Source organism: Protopterus annectens, chromosome 5.part0 (assembly GCF_019279795.1).
Source record: "Protopterus annectens isolate FY-2018-M chromosome 5.part0, PAN1.0, whole genome shotgun sequence".
Taxonomy (NCBI): domain Eukaryota; kingdom Metazoa; phylum Chordata; order Ceratodontiformes; family Protopteridae; genus Protopterus; species Protopterus annectens.
In genome coordinates, this window is record NC_056735.1 from 1,065,065,068 (window position 1) to 1,065,082,204 (window position 17,137).

Genomic DNA, 17,137 nt, shown 5'->3' on the forward strand with positions numbered 1-17,137 from the left:
CCCCACAGTACCACATAGGTAGTGTCCCCCAACATGTTGAACAGGTACCGATGTGTACATACAGCCAAGTGTTATGCTATCTCTCCTTGGGTAATCGCATTTCAAAGGTATTTTGAAATCCCTCGGTGGATCACATAAGCAATAAAGGGTCTGCATGCATATCCACAAAGGTTGTTGTATGCCTATAATGAATAGCCTTCATTGACAGACTTTGCTGCATTTGAACAGGTCTGAAATATACCTCAGGCATAAACCCTCAGTCACACTATTCGATAGAAACCGTAATGAGTGTGTGTGACATGAGTGACCTAGTCCAGGGATCACTACAGTGGCTGGGCTTTCCACAAGCATACAGATGTGACCTAAGGTCTGGAAAGTGGCAGCACACTCTGGTAAAGATAACAGATGTGTTCATGGAGAAAGCAGGGTTCCCACCTATGAAATAATTGAGGTCACATGTACGTATATGTATTTGCCACACAGCTACCTGAAGTGCAATGCACATACTGTTGTCATAGTGATATGTCATACAGTAGTAAAAGCAAAATCCACAACCCAATGACCAACAGTGTCACACACATAGAGTACACACACACACACACACACTCACCAAGTGCAGGATTCAAATCCCTACCTAACTACTTTATGATAATAGAGCAGTACATATTAACACAACATGCTATACACATTATTGGAAGCGTTCCTTTCCACAGGTATATTTGTGGGATGGTGACATCATCAGACTTGACAATGATAAGTATATCACTTTTAAGGTGTTTTAGTAGTCTCCAAAAAGGTTGCTCCTCTCCAAGGAGATACACACAAACACTTGTCAAGTGCAGGATTCAAACCCCTACGCAACTACTTTATGCTACTAGAGGAGTATGCATTTACACAACACCCTATACACATTACTGGGAGTTCTCCTTTCCACAGGTATATTTGTAGGATGGTGACATCATCAGACTTGACAAAGTTAGTTACATTAGGTGACATTAGGTTGGCTACATAGAAGGAATTTCTAAACACTTTGGCCAAGTGATCATCAAAGGAGAGTTTACTATCTACCTGGGTCCCCAGGGCCATAATTAGTTTCTCCGTACATACTGGATTACCACCTATGTGGTAATTTGTGTGCACTTTGTTTTATCTAAAGGGGATGACTATGCATTCTTTGGCATTCTGCATGAGGGCATTGTTTTGACACCAGGTATCTGTCTCTGTAAGACCCTTCTGGAGGAAGTCTGTGTCAGCCGTAGAGTCAATTATGGACCACAGTTAGCAGTCCTCTGCAAACTTGTTCAGCCACACTCCCCCTGTGCTTGCCTGTACCTCTGAGCAGTATCTACTGAACAGGTGGGGTCCCAGGACCAAGACCTGTGGGATGCCATTTGTGACTGGTTTAGAGTCGGACATGGCACCTGCAACTCTGAACATGTGTGTTTGATCTGTGAGCCAGTTGGCCACCCGTGCTGTGACATAGCTGTTAATGTTCAAGCTGGTAAGCTTGTCCATGATGCCAGAGTGGGGAATGGTGTTGAAAGGTCTTAGTGAGGTCCAGGTGGGCTGTGTGGACTACTTTCACCTCCATCTATGTCCTTGGTAACTGTTTCAAATAAGTCAACTAGGTTTAGGAGGCAGGATCTGCCTTTAACAAAGCCAAGTTGGGTAGAGTCCAGTGTCTGGAGTTCCTCAATGTCTCTGTTTATGGGTTCCATGATAATTTGCTCCATAGCTTTGCAGACCAGGCTGAGTAGGCCTATATGGCAATGGTTTCCAGGTTCTGTTGTGGCACCCTCTTTGTGGAGCTGGTTGACTGTTGCTCTATGCCATTCTCTGGGTACATAGCCTGTGGTAAGGATGAGTCTGGACAGTGAATGTAGGTGAGGGTGTAGTTCCTTTTGGGTCTGGTGTAAGATGCAGCCTGGGACACCATCCAGTCCCATTGATGCTGTGTTCTTAGCTTTGGAGAGGGTTGTTTTTACCTACATGTCCATGAAGTCTGGGGCTCTGTATTCTTCTGAGATGGACACAGGCCCTTTTGGGGGTGATGGGGGGGTTTGCACTGAACTTGTCCCCCAGGATGTGGGCAATGTAAGTTGGTTCAGTGTATTTCTTGCCATTTTGCAGTAGTTGACAGCATATTTGGAAGTTGCCACCTAAATGTTTGGTATAGCTAACGAAGGCTTTGTGGTTGTTATTACTACATTCCTTGGCAATTTGTCTTTAGAAACTGGCCTTGGATTATTTTATGAGCGATCATTGTTTCTTCCTAAAAATGATCAGTGATGCCTTTCCTTTTGTGAAGTTTGCTCTATCATATGTTCGTTTCCTCCTTCTGTTGTATAGCTTATTTATGGGCGACGACCACCAGATTGGTTTCTTATTTTTGGAGGAGTGCATCTTGGTTTTATTTGGGATGTCTCGATCCATGCATCCCTGTAGATGCTCATAGAATGCACTTGTAAATGATTTGGCAGATTGTATAGCATTATCCTATAGCAAGGGGGCTTTGAAACTTTCCACTTTGGTGTTGGGAAGTGTGCAGTTTGCTTTTGAAAATGTCTTTACAGTGGTTTCCTTGACTGGGGGGGGGTGTGGATGTCCATTGTGATTACTTTATGATCTGATATTACCAGTGAGGGGTTTATCTCTGTTGTGGAACACTGGTACCCCGTGTTGGTGATGATCAGGCCCAGTATGTTGTCACCTTCAGTGGGCATGATGACCAGCTGTTTCAGGGTGTTTGAGTTTTTAAACTCTAGGAAACATTGGGCAAAGGACGTTGTACATGAGTATTTCTCCCACTCAATGTTTGGTAGTTGTAATCTCCTCATATAATGGTATTTGATAGGACCTTTATATTTTCCACTGTTCTCAGGAATACTGAGTGAGGTTCCTGAGACAAGGTAGGTGATCTGTAGCAGGCTATGATCTGATAAACAGCTTTGCCCAATTTTAGTTGCACTTGCATGGTCTCCAAGGCCTCATGCTGTGCCACTAACCTGGAGGTGTGGGTATTCATAAGGTAAATGGATACACCCCTTCCTTTGGTATTTCACTTGTGGTTTTGACAGACATGAGGGGTCCCAGGACTGAGCCAAGGGAGACAGCAGTTGTTACCAGCTTGTACAGGGGACCACAATTCTTACCTTGTGTGATCTATCTGTGCCCAAGATGGCAATCCATCAGATGGCAGACATATTTATGCACGGGTTGTTGATTTTGTGGATACGACATGTGTCTGGAATGTTGGCAAAGGGCTTTTCAAGTCTATATGGGACATGTGTAGCTCATTTCATTGATGTATGTCCTGGGTGACTGCCTTGAAAACAGTCTAGCAGGTTTAGGAGCCATGATCAGCCCCTGACCAAACCAAAATTGGTAGGGTTGGGTGTTTGTAGGCTCCCAATAGCTCTGTTTATGAGTCCCATCATGAGGAGCTCCATGGCCTTGCATATCAGGCTTAATAGGCTTATAAGACAATTGTTCCCATGGTCTGCTGTGCACCAACAATTGTGGAGTGTGCCAAACGTTGCTGTAACACATTCAACAGTTTCATATCCTGTACAGAGGGTGAGGCTCAACAGACTGTTCAGGTGCAGGGTCTGTTTGTTCTGGAGTTCACTTATGACACAGCTAGGAAACAATGTAATCCCATAGATGCCATGTTTTCAGGTTTGGAAGGAGCTGTTTACCCATTCTATATGTGATATCTGTGCTTTCACAATCTCCAGGTATGATGATAGGGCCTTTTGTCAGTGAGAGGGGGATATGTATGTATGAGCCTGTCTGACAGGATATTGGCAGTGCCAGCCATTTACAGTTTGCACTGACTCAGGACATATATGAGTGTACATTGATATTTATGACATAGCGGAAGGAAGCGTCATGGTTCTTTATGGACTCCTTCACAGATTCTTTTGCCAGAACATGGATTGGATAATGTTTGGAGTGCACATTGTTTATTGATGATACTGATTGCAGGTTTATTGATCTTCTTTGCTTTTTCATTTTCTGTGAACAACTTAAGTACTTCTGGTACATAGTTTGATTATGACAGGGTTCCAATATATTATATATATTATATGTGTCTGTTTTCATATAACTGTGTGCACAAGGCAGGATTGGTGAATAGTGACAGGTTCCTGGGGTAAAACATGCAACTGCCAGATATGTGTGGCCCACTGCTGTACTCAGACATGGCTTAAGTGTGTGAGCATGCCCAGTATGACCTTTCAGTATGTTGCTGACTGAAATCCACTACATTTGTTGAAGTGTGTGAGCATGCCCTGTATAGACATTTATACTATATGTGTGTGGAAAATCAAGTTGTATTTTTACTGCAGTGCTCACCTTTGTGTCATAAATCAACAGGGATCTTGCTGTGCCTGCAGGGCTTCCACGAGGCACTTTGCATAGACTTATCAACATTTCTACATTAAGGGGAGGGCAGCTATTCTTTGTACATTTCTACCCGGGGGCACACCTGATTGTTACTGTGGGTGTACATAGAATGAGGGGTTCACTTGACACTTATACACATTTGCTAGGCCTGCATTGCTATGTAAGGTACACCATTTCAGTCTGTACTGTTGGCTATCATACTGGCTTGAGGCATACTACTGTACTACAGATCTTAGTGTCCAATGTCATGTATATTAGATTGTGACTTCATAGCCTACCAAACCCACATCACACCGCCTGGCCTGCTGTTCTCTGTCTGCATAGGCCTGTGGGGGAGGTTACCAATATGCCTCTTTAGGGGCATGATACAGCATTTCTTTGGGTTTGCATCAGTGTACAATTGTCCTGCTGTGTCTGCACCAATGAAATGCTGTCATGGCTTAGTGGTTCAGTACTGTGACTATCGTGTACAGTATCCTGGGTTCGAGCCCTGTCACTGCTTTTTATTTTCATGCTGGGCAGACCAGACTGCTTAAGGAACAGTAAAGCAAATATGAGCATGTTTACCTGACTTTGCTCAACTTTGCCCGACCTTGCCCAACATTGCTCAACGTTGCTGGACGTTGTGCTAATTAGCGTGGACAATTTTGTTTACGTATACTAAATAGTGGTAAAAGCTGCTTAGCACTGATTTATATTGCTTAAAACATGGCAATCATGCCTCAGGTGGTGCTGCAGGGCTGCCTATGTCGGATGCAGATAGTACACTCCCTATACATGTTTGAAAACAGGTAGTGTCAAGTTAGGCATCCCTTTTATTTTATGTGCGAGTCAGAGAGAGGTATCATTTCCAGGGTTCCTACTGAGCCAGTGTATGTGCTATGTGTTGCTGCTTTGCTAAGGCCAAGGCATACTGGGCACGCCTCCTTCTGCCTACTGGGGCAGGCTCAGGTTGTTCCTCCTCCGAGTCACGCTCTGCCTGTGATGGCCTTGGCAATGGTGGGGTGCTGTTTGGCCCTGCCCCATGCTGTTCCTACTGCAGCTGTTTTTGCAGGATCATATTGTGTAGCATGGCACATACCATGACAATTTGGGTACATGTAGTTGGTGAGTACTGCAAGGCTCTACCAGATGTGTCCAGGCACTGGAACAGTGACTTGACCATCCCAAACACATGCTCGATTACACTTTGTGATTGTGCGTGTGCCTCATTATGGAGTTCTTGTTCAGGTGTGTGTGCATTTCTGATGGGTATCATCAGCCACGGCTCCAGTGCATATCCAGCATCCCCCATTAGGTTACTGTCAGGGATGTCCCCATTGGCAAATGTCTGGTACAGCTGCGTCAGATGCCAGATATGGGAATCGTGGTAGCTTCCAGGGCAGCCAGCACACACATTCAGTATTATGCCCTGTGCATCGCACATGACCTGGCAGTTGATGGAGAGGAAGCCCTTGCGGTTGATGTAGGCCCTACCCCCGCTCACCGGCTGGTGCTTTGATGTGTATGTGCGTGCAGTCTATTGCACCCACTACCTCAGGGTATTCCGCTATTTGCTGGAAAAGATGCATATTGCTGGCCAATGCCTCATGGGAATTGGGGAAATATACATGATAACTGACATGTACTGACATGGCATTCAGGAACTGGTGAAGTACCCTAAATGCTGATGCCTGTGAAATCCCCATCGTATAACCAGTTGGTCTCTGGAAGGCACCTGTTGCTAGTATTCTTAGGCCAACACATACCTTTGTTTCCACTGAGATGGGTTCCCCTCTGTTGGTTCTGTGTGTGAGGCATGGCCTGCACAGCTCAACAATTTGCTACAGGAGGTCTCTGTCCACTATATAGCACTCCACTATCTCCAGCTCATGTAGCCCCTGGTAGGTTACCCTGGGTCTGTACACTCTTCTCCGTCTACTCACTGTGGGTTGCTCAGCAGCATTCGCAGTGGCACCACCCTCAGCATCTTGCACATGTTGGCTTATAATAGCAATGGCAGCCCCTAACAATTTTTTGTCTGAGTTAACCTTTTTAAGTTTTCACTCTTTGTATATTGCAGTCTTGCAGTGTTTTTGAGAAAAACATGGGGGAATGTTGTTTGCAGAGTTTTAAGTACTGGGCTGGGCTGGGCTAGTGTACTACCTGTGTAATTCAAACCAACACCAGGGAACGCCAAAAACCACTATTAACTCCAGACCATCCAAAAAGCGAAATGCAAAGACACAGCTCCGTGGATACTCAGTTTATTAAATTCAGTAAAAAAGAACCAGCGTGCGCCTTTTTTTGAAATATAATGAAAACAAAAAAAGTGTTTTCGTCCAGGTTAGCGACTTCATCAGATGACCAGTACATGTTCAGCTCTCTTTTTTATAGTAAAATCACATTACTCAATTGATCAATTAATCAATTAAAACAAATTCTTTCCTTCCCTTGTTCAATAAACTTTATTGGGGAAGTATACATGATAACTGACATGTACTGACATGGCATTCAGGAACTGGTGAAGTACCCTAAATGCTGATGCCTGTGAAATCCCCATCGTATAACCAGTTTGTTGAACAAGGACTATAAAAGAGAGCTGAACATGTACTGGTCATCTGATGAGGCTGACTCTGATTTATTTCACCTAGCAGCTCTGCTCGTTCTCCTGGGTTAACTTCCTACTACTTCTTTTCCTTCCTTTTCCCTTTCTATTTCCACAAGGGGAAGCGCCGCGCAAACAACTGCAAACTCGCGCACATGAGTGCACACGCACGCACACAGGCTTACACAGGCTTAGATGGGTGCACACGCATGCACACAGGCTTACACAGGCTTATAGGCATGCACACGGTGTAAGCACGTTTGCAAGAAATTTCAGATATATCCACGGCGTACACCTTTGGTTTCTGGGTTTCAGCTAGGGCAACTGTAGACACGCCTCTTGCAATCCTGAGCAACTCATGTCAAACACAAGCCACTCTGCTCCAATAAGCTTACAGTCTTTCAGACATACCCCCTCATGATGTCACCTATCTTCTACTCTACTACTCCCCTACTCCTACACTTACACTCTAGTGACATGACTCACATGCCAGGGAAAACTGGGATTCACTATCCTTATCCTCATTTGCATAGGATTGCCTACTAATGCTTGGTTACATCTCTCAAACTGAGCTTCCCCCCCTTAGCAACCACTACTCAGTAGCCATGTTGTCTTCAGCCTGCCATTCTCCTGCATGGCAGAATAATCTTTTTATTAAACATGCCTAGTTTTGGCTACTTTTTAATTATTTTCTGTTTGTTAAAGCGCCACACGTTTGCGTGGTGCTGCCCTATGCTTAAACATCGGAGATTGGGGAAAAAAATAAAAAATAATTTTTATTAATTTTCAACCTATAAAAATGCCAGTGGCCTTATATTTGGTCATTGGCATGCCTCCTCAACTGGATGCATCCTTTATTTGGAGCTGTCATAGCTCCGTTTAGCTGTTTGCAGAACTGTACTCCGTTACCAATGGAGTACATTTCTGCAAATAACACTGCTCTTCCACAGACAGGTTAGTGGTTCCTGGATTGCAAAATTACCTCATTTGCATACATTTCAGCAGCAAATGAGGTAATTTGCATACCATAACACTGTCCATGCAAGAGTAGTTTTAGGAGCTGTCATGCATGCCCCTGCCGGCTATTGCTGAATCGCTCGGCAGACATATTGCCTGTCTGATGTCTTACACTACTCTTAGACTCTGTGCAAGCTTTCATGAATCTGGCCCTATAACTCTCTTTATTGTCATTATTTATTAGGTGCAATTCAGCACCTTTTCTCCAAAGTCATCAGTTTTAGGAGTGATTAAGGGAGGCAGAATTGAAATTTGAGTCAAAATCACGGACAGGTGAGAGGTATGGACTTCACATCATTAATAAAATGCATGATAACATAAATCCTATTATAGACTCAGTTGTAATGCTGCTTTCTTCTTAAAAATGCTAAACATAAAAGGTTTACACCTCCTAACTACTACTTGCTACATTGTTTAGTTTTCTAGAGCTACTATTGTGCTGCATTGCTTTTTATTGACTGCTTTTGATCAAAAGTACAGTTGTAAATTCTTACCCTTGCTGAATGCTATTTTATCCACTGTGTAGCCCGGGATAAAATCGCTACAACACAGTGACCTTACTTAGTTATTATGGCCATTTAATAGCAGTTCTGTTTCCTTTAAAATGTTTGTTAACTTTGGTAGTTGCTCTGTCTGAAGATGTTTTTCTTTATTTGCAAGTAGTTGCACTGTATTAACTGCGTAAGCATGTTAGTTTAATGCTATATACCTAACTACTCTTGAATTAGGCAATTCCATAGTACTTATGCCTGTTTTCTGTTCGTTCATCTAACTGAAGCCCATCTTACTGTTTAATTGTCTCTCCTATTTTTCTCTCTTTCCCACAACCCCAATACTACTCTAACCAATATAATACACTTGAATCTTCAATCTTACATTTCTCCTTCCCTTAACCTCTCCTTCTCCCCTTTGTTTTCTAGGTACAAGCTCCTTGTATTCCACCTTGTAAACTGCCCTCTCCACTGTATTGTACGGCTTTCTCTAAGACCCAGAAATGTACTACATAAACTGCACCTGCACCCAAGAGCATTGCTGAGACTCTGAATTAAAATGTCTGCCGGCCCTCTGGCCTCAGTAAATAATATACGTTAGAGAATGGGCTTATTGTATATCAGTACCCTGATTGGAGAATGAGAGTTCTCCAGCAGGGTATTAATGTACAAGTAATGCCTGGTGAAAAACAAGTCCACCACTTCATGGCACTTATCAAGCTCTGTGAAGCTCGGACTGAGAAAAAATGGAATGGCAGCCATTATTTTACTCTCACTAATTGGCCCTTTTGCTGTTTTGTGATTGTAAAATAAAAAGTGTGTGTGTGTGTGTGTGTGTGTGTGTGTGTGTGTGTGTGTGTGTGTGTGTGTGTGTGTGTGTGCGTGTGTGCGTGTGTGTGTGTGTTTGTGTGTGTATGAGAGAGAGTGAGAGTGTATGCATATATGAAAGTAAGAGAGACAGATGATCGTGTGTATGTATGCTCATGCTGCAGTGCTGTCTGACTTCTGTGAGTGAATCTGTGCATGAAAGCAAATGTCAGCCCTCTGCACAAAGGTGGGCTATCTACAGACCTTGGAAACTACAGACCGATAAGTCTCACTAGTCTTATATGTAAAGCCATGGAAAGAATTATCATGGAGATGATCAACAGAGACACAGTAAACCTCCAGACACTGGACCCAACCCAGTTTGTTTTCATAAAAGGCAGATCATGCCTACTCAGCCTGTTGGGCTTCTTTGAGAAGGTCACCAAAGCAATGGATGAGGGCAAAATTGTTCACACTGCCTACCTTGACCTGGCCGAGGCATTTGGCACAATACCCCACTCAGGCATTGTTGACAAACTCAAAAGGTTAGGTACAAACCCCCTATGTCACCCAGTGGATAGCCAACTGGCTCACAGACAGGACTCAGGAAGTTAGAATTGGGAAGTCCACCTCTACAAAGAGGCCAGTCACAAGTGGGGTCCCTCAGGGATCAGTCATTGGACTGCTCCTTTCTGGACTTTACTTCTCAGGAGTCAAGGCCAATATCAGTGGTCTCTGGCTGACTAAATTTGCAGATGATTGCAAATTAGTCACTGTCATTTAATCTCACACTGACACAAATGTTCTCCAGGAGGGGCTGAGACAGACAAACAACTGGTGTCAGAGTCATGGACTAAAACTAAATGCCAAGAAATGCATAATAGTATCCTTTGGGAAGTCATCCATCCCTGGTAACTATCATATTGACAACACACTCCTTAGAGCTGACCCAGTAGTCAGGGACCTAGGGATACACATAGATAGTAATCTAGCCTTTAATCATCACATGTCTACAGTGGTGAGAAAATCATTCTATGTTGCCCAACTTATAAACAAAGGTATGGCATCTAAGTCCAAGGAAGTCATTGTTCCACTGTATTCGGCATTCATCAGACCTATCAGTGAGTACAATGCCCCTTTGGCATGTACCTAGCCAGGCATATCCAACAACTGGAATGTCCACAGAGGTTCCTCACTAAAAGAATACAAGCACAAGCAATATGTCCTATGCAGACCGCCTCAAGGCCCTATCTCTGAATTTTGTCTCATGCAGGCTTTTGAGGGGAGATCTATGCCTGGCATACAGGGCATTGTCAGACCCAATCTGATGGACCTCTTGCATATCCACAAAACAAACAGTACCAGAATTACCCATTCTAAAGACTTATAAATAGGACCTGCTAGAGAGATAGGTATATAGCCCAGAGATTACCCCATCTATGGAACAGGCTCCCCATCCATGTGAAGCAGAGTTCCTCCCTAATCCAATTCAAGTGCAACTTGGACAATTGGATGGGGAACCAGAACCTGGTTTGGCACCCATGCCTCTGATGCAGACCAGTAACCTGTAAATGGTTCATCTCCCAGGACCATGCTTACACTTATCAAGGTTATCGGAACTCTTCAGAGGTTTGGGATGCATGCATAGGCTTAAAAGGTCCCTGTGGTCATTAGCCTAGTAAACACCTATGGACCCATAAAAGTGGCTGTGAGTGTGTGAGAAAGAGAGATCAAGAGAGACTGAGACCGATCATGTGTGAATGAAGGCCTGTATGAAAGAAGACCTGACTGTGTGTGTGTGAGAGAGACATCGAGAGAGTGAGGCCAGTGTGTGAGTCAGTGCATGTATGAAAGCAGAGAAGATTGTGTGTGTGTGTGTGTGTGTGTGTGTGTGTGTATGTGTGTGTGTGTATAAGTGAGATTGAGAGAGTGTGAGAGTGATCTTGTGTATGAAAGCTCTGTATGAGAGAAAGAGAGAATGGGCTCTCTGTAAATTGTTGTGCTGTACTTACTTTTTCTTTTTTTAAGCACTATATTATTTTTATATATAAATTTGATGTAAAATGCTTCCTCTAACACCATTAACATACACTACAGAAAATTTGTAACATTAAGCGAAGGAACTATTTCACATCAAAAATATACAAAAATGCTATAGTACTTTAAAAAAATAAGTAAGTAAAACACAACACTTTTACAGTGAGCCCATTCTCTAAGCCCAATAATGCCCTCCAGGGTTTGTGTTAATGTGTAATTAATGCCCTTCCAGGGGTGCAGAGGCCCTCTGCCTGTGGCGTCAGGCCTCATAACAATCCTGTGCATGCATTAATTACCCATTAACACACACCTTGTCATGGATTATTGATTACTTATTTTAACTCCTAACTGTAAACTGTGTACTTCCCAAATGCCATCCTGCACATCACCTGAACTCGCAAATACCTTCCACCCATTCATTGTTCTCTCTTCTTCATGCTTAATCCCTAACTACCTTGCCCACCAAGCCTGTGCTTTAACACCCTACCTATCTTTATTCGAGCAGTCACTCTGTCCCCCTTTCCCCTACCCACTCTCTCTGACCTTTCTCCATTTGCCTTAACCCTCAGCTCCCATCGCTGTCTCTGCAGTCTCTATCCTGCTGCTGCCTTCTTTTTTTGGGATTTCATTCACCTACTTTAACTCTCTGCTAATGTTCAGTTTATCTTAAACCTTACACCCATATCATCTATTTTTCAAACTCCCCTATTCTCGATATCCCTTCCCTTCACTTCTTTCTTGTTTTTTCTTCTTCATTTCCTCTGAAGTTTTACAAACTAACTTTGTAAAGCCACTTGTCTTGAATGCTCTGCATCCACTGATTGTGTTTTTTATGAGGAGCTCAGACTAGGAAAATCCCCACTCCATTCACCCTTGCTGTGCTTGGGCTCACTCTGGTTCCCTACCCTACCCTACCCCCATTCTCACCAACCCCTACATCAATTACAACCCTAACTCCTCCCCTGCATCTCTTCATCCAATCACTCCCTACCTGTAATATCTATCCAATCACAATCTTTCATTTAGTTTCAACCATATCTGATACTCTTTAATACTCTAGCAAATCATAACACATTGACATCCCACACCTCATTACTCTGTAGCACCCACCCACCTAATACTTTACACCCACATTTTACATTCTTCACCGTCCTTTAAATTCTGTAGCATGTCTGACTATAATTTTCCACAACTCCCCTCATATCCTTAACTGTCACTCTTCTTATATATTCTACATAATTAACCCCCAAGACCTCCATATACCAGAAAAATCCTCCACATCAAATACTTCTGTAGAAACAAAAACTAATACCCTCTCTAATATATCACCCAGTCCATATAATTCTAGCATAGTATTATTTGTTAAAATAGAAAATTCTACAAGACTCCCCTAGACCTATAGCCTCCCATAACAAAATTAAACTATTTAAATAAAAGAACCCTCCTCGTCCATCACACAAAAGTAGACTCCTACCTTGCCCAATGTGGTGACATCCATCCCAGTCCTGGTCCATCCTTTTCCAAAATATCTTCATCTAAAAATCTACATTTAATCACTAAATCATCTGCAAAAACAGCACAGAACTCCATGCATGGCTAACATAACAATCCCTTGATATACTTGCACACACAGAAATATGGCTTAAGTCACATATGAAAGATACTGAACTACTCCCATCAGGCTACAACATAATTAGAGCAGACCAAACTCAAAAAAGGGGGAAGGAGTAGCCCTAACCTATCCTAAAACCCTCACCCTACTCCCATTTCAAAACCGATTCCCTCCTTTTGTACTGTTGAAATTCTCTTACCCTCTTTAAAAATCAGTAATACAAAACAATTATGCATTGCAGTCCTATATATCCCACCAGGGAATAACATCCCCATACTAGAAGGCATCCATTCCTGGATCTCCCAAAACATATCCAATTAAACCATCATCATGGGGAATACCAACATAAGTTGGCAAACTCTAAACCCTTGCAATACCAAGGGACTAGTTTATATAGTGGTCTGTGAAGGATGTGGGCAATATTATGTAGACAAAACAGAGAGATGACTAAAGAAGAGACTATATGAACATTTTTATGCAATACAAAAGGCAAATACTAACAATGCACTGTTTAGACATGCCACTGAATGTCCCACCTATACTGGATTTAAATCTGGAAGTTTAGAGGTTTTACCTGTTGACCCTAGAGGGGGATGGATGGTGGGAGATATTGCTAGAAATAAAAGAATTCCAATGGCAAGTAAGATTAAATGTTGTCCAAACTCCAGGTTTAAATGAGAACATTTCCATACTCCCTATTCTAAAGAAGAGAACACTAGAATTGTGATTTCTCAAGTTGTTATTTAGAACAGGCATTAGGGGCTAATTGAGTATTTATTCAGGAAGTAAGGGTATGGTATACTTCTCTACCATTTTTGATTCCCTGACATGGTTTTAAAATGTATTGTTTCTGTTTGAAACTGAGCCTTATATGCTCACATTTATATTTTTAGCAGTCACATACAAGTATGAACTTTTATTAATGGTACATGTGTAGACCATATATTTTAGAATGTATTCAGCATTCAAATTAACATACATTTTTATTTTTCAATAGGTGTATTTACGTATATATAATTCTATTGGCATGAGATGCAGGAATTGTTTTGGGTATATAAAATTAACATGACAATCTTATTTTAAAGTTTTATAGCAGCATATATCTTTAAAAGTTGACATGCTGACAATATTAGTTAATTGGGTAGGGTTTATAAGGAAGTTGTATTTATACTATGTTCTGATGAAGTCCCAGTATTAAGTGTGGAGGGATGAAAGCGCCTGACGGAGTGGATTACAATAAAATTTCATGGATTTTATAACTACACTGCATTTTTGAACTCACGCATTTGAAGGTCTCAAACTGAGTTTTTTTTCTTTAAAAATCTAAACTCTGACTACTCCACCAATAGCATAAAATTTCATGATTTTACTCAACTTATCACTACTCCAACTAGAATTCCAAAAGATAAAGACCAAGGAGCCACACTCGACTGGATCCTAGTTTCACATCCCCACAAATACACCAACTCCGGAACCCTACCAAATAATTTAAGTGGCCACCTACCCACTTAGACCAACAGATCCATATACCATACCACCAAAAAACACATCCATAAAACCTCACACAATTTGTCTAACTTTAACTAACACCAGTTTAACTTAATAGCAAAATCTATAAATTGGTCTATACTAAAATCCCTACCATTAGATGATGCATCAGCCATTCCAACAAAACCTTCCTAGATACCATTAGGAACCTAGCTTCCCTTCACACAAAAACAGTAAAAACTAATCATGCTCCTGGGCTAACCTAGGCTACCAAAAATGTACTAGTAACAAGAGACAAAGCCTGGTAAGAATGGCAAAAAAGCAAAAATGCCTCAAATTACCAAAAGTATAAACAGCTACGCAACCAAGCAAAAAAAAAAAAAATGATAAACAATGACAAGAAACATTATTTCTCCCACAAACTAACCACCCACAAAGACAGCCAAAAAAAATTCTGGCATACCATTTCTCAGCTACTTAACCCCCCAGGATCAAAGATAACCCATCTATTGACTCCAATAAAACCCCTTCCTAAATAGCAGAAACTTTTAACACACATTTCATAGACAGCATAATCAATTTAGTCAATCCTTCAAATGTCCCCACAAACTTTCTCCCCATACACAATCCCAGCTCTGCCCTAGCTATTACCAAACACCCCTCCTCATCTTCCAATGTCCCACAGGATACAACCACTGCCACTACTCACCAACATCTTCCTTTCCTTACTCTCAACCTGTACCCACCCACACACCACATACATAGGTTACTCCTTAAACGTAAACCTTGTTCTCCCTCTGCTGACAACCTCCCACCAGAGTTCTTAAAATACTCCACAGATGCTATAGCTTATCCAGTCAGTATACTCATCAACCAATCCATCTCAGAATCGTACATCCCCACCCTCTGGAAAAAATCCATAATAACCCCCTTACACAAAGACAGTAAGTGCAATGACATTACCAACTACTGCCCCATAGCTATACTATCTCCCCTATCCAAACTGCTAGAGAAATGCATACATAAACAGCTACTTAATCATAACCTGTAAAACAATTTGCTTACCCTCACACACTATGGCTTCTGACCTTCATATGGTACAACTATTGCTTTAGTCTCCTTCACAGACACAGTTAACAAAGCCAGGGATGCCAGACTACTAACATCCATAATATATTTTGATCCATCCAAGCACTTTGGCACTCTTTCCCACCCAAAATTACTACAACTCTCTTCTCTCTTTTCTCTACTACTCTACTATGGGTTAACAGTTACTTAACAGGCAGACAACAGTGCATGAAATGGCAGGGAATCCTCTCAAACTACCTACCTAACAGCACTGGAGTTCTGCAGGGGTCCATTCTCAGACCATTACTCTTTAACATTTTTGCCAATAACCTTCACTCCACCTCCCACCAAAGTTCCCTAAACCAATATGCCAATGATTCTACTATCATCTCCTCCACCAATAACATAAAATAGCTTCAGCATCTAATCCAAACTTGCCTTCACTTCCATAGAGAACTGGCTAAACAATGCACAGCTCCTGCTGAACACAAATACAACTACACTTCTCCCAGTCCTACCTAAGAGGTTAATTTCTCAGCTGGATTGCCTTCTGTGTGCATGTCCTCCCTGCATTCGTATGAGTTTCCTCTGGGTACTCCAGTTTCCTCCCACGTTACAAAGACATGCATCAGGAGCATTTCTCCCTGTGCCTCCACTGAGAATTGACTTCATTCCAATTCAGACTTTCCTGGTAAATAAATGTTAAATAAAATAAATAAATATCTTTCAGCTGACTTTAAGATCACCTCACTAAACAGTACTCAGCTAGAAGTTGTTTCCCAGGTCATACTACTAGGAGTAACCATAGACAATAAGCTTTCTTTTGATTTGCATATTCACAATGCAATCAAAAAACTCACGGCAAACTAGAAATGCTATACTGGCACAAAAAAATTCATGAACTCAACCAGCAAAACTACCCTGGCCAATAATTACCTACTCCTCTATCCTATCTGTGGTGTTCCCATGCTGAAAAACATCCAGATTACCCTAAAAATCAAAGTGGAATCCTACTACAATAAAATTGCTAAATTCACTGCAAACTAACCCAATCATACATAGGTTCATAGGTAGGTACTAGGCTACTGGCCCTAGGGCCTATATAAGCCTAGCCAAAAAATGTACCCTGGCTTTCGCCACCCAAGAAAATTATTTTCCTGTGCCCCTGTCGAGCAGAGCAACAGAAGTGATCCCTGGGGTGAATTTCCCATCCAATCATTAACATTTTTCTTGAAGAGTGCTAATGAGGAGCTCTGTTTGACATAGATAGGTAGTCTGTTCCAGAGTATGGGAAGTCTCTTGGACAGGAATCTATCCCTCCAGCATGTTCTGTTTATTGTGGTGACAAAGTTTAGGTCCCTAGAGCGTGTAGCTTGGAGGGATTGGGATTTCTTTAAGTGGAGCATGTCCAACAGCTCTGGGTTTGACATAGCTTTGTATGTTAGGCAGAGATCACCCCTGAGTAGGCGATATGTGATGGAGTAAAGCTGTAGTTTTTTTGAGATGGTCTGCGTAGGGCATCTGTTTGAGGCCTCCTCTTTGTGAGGTATTTCTGTGGTCTTTCCAGTTATTGTAGATGTTTTGTGAGGTACAAACCAAAAGGGGCGTTGCACTCTATAATGG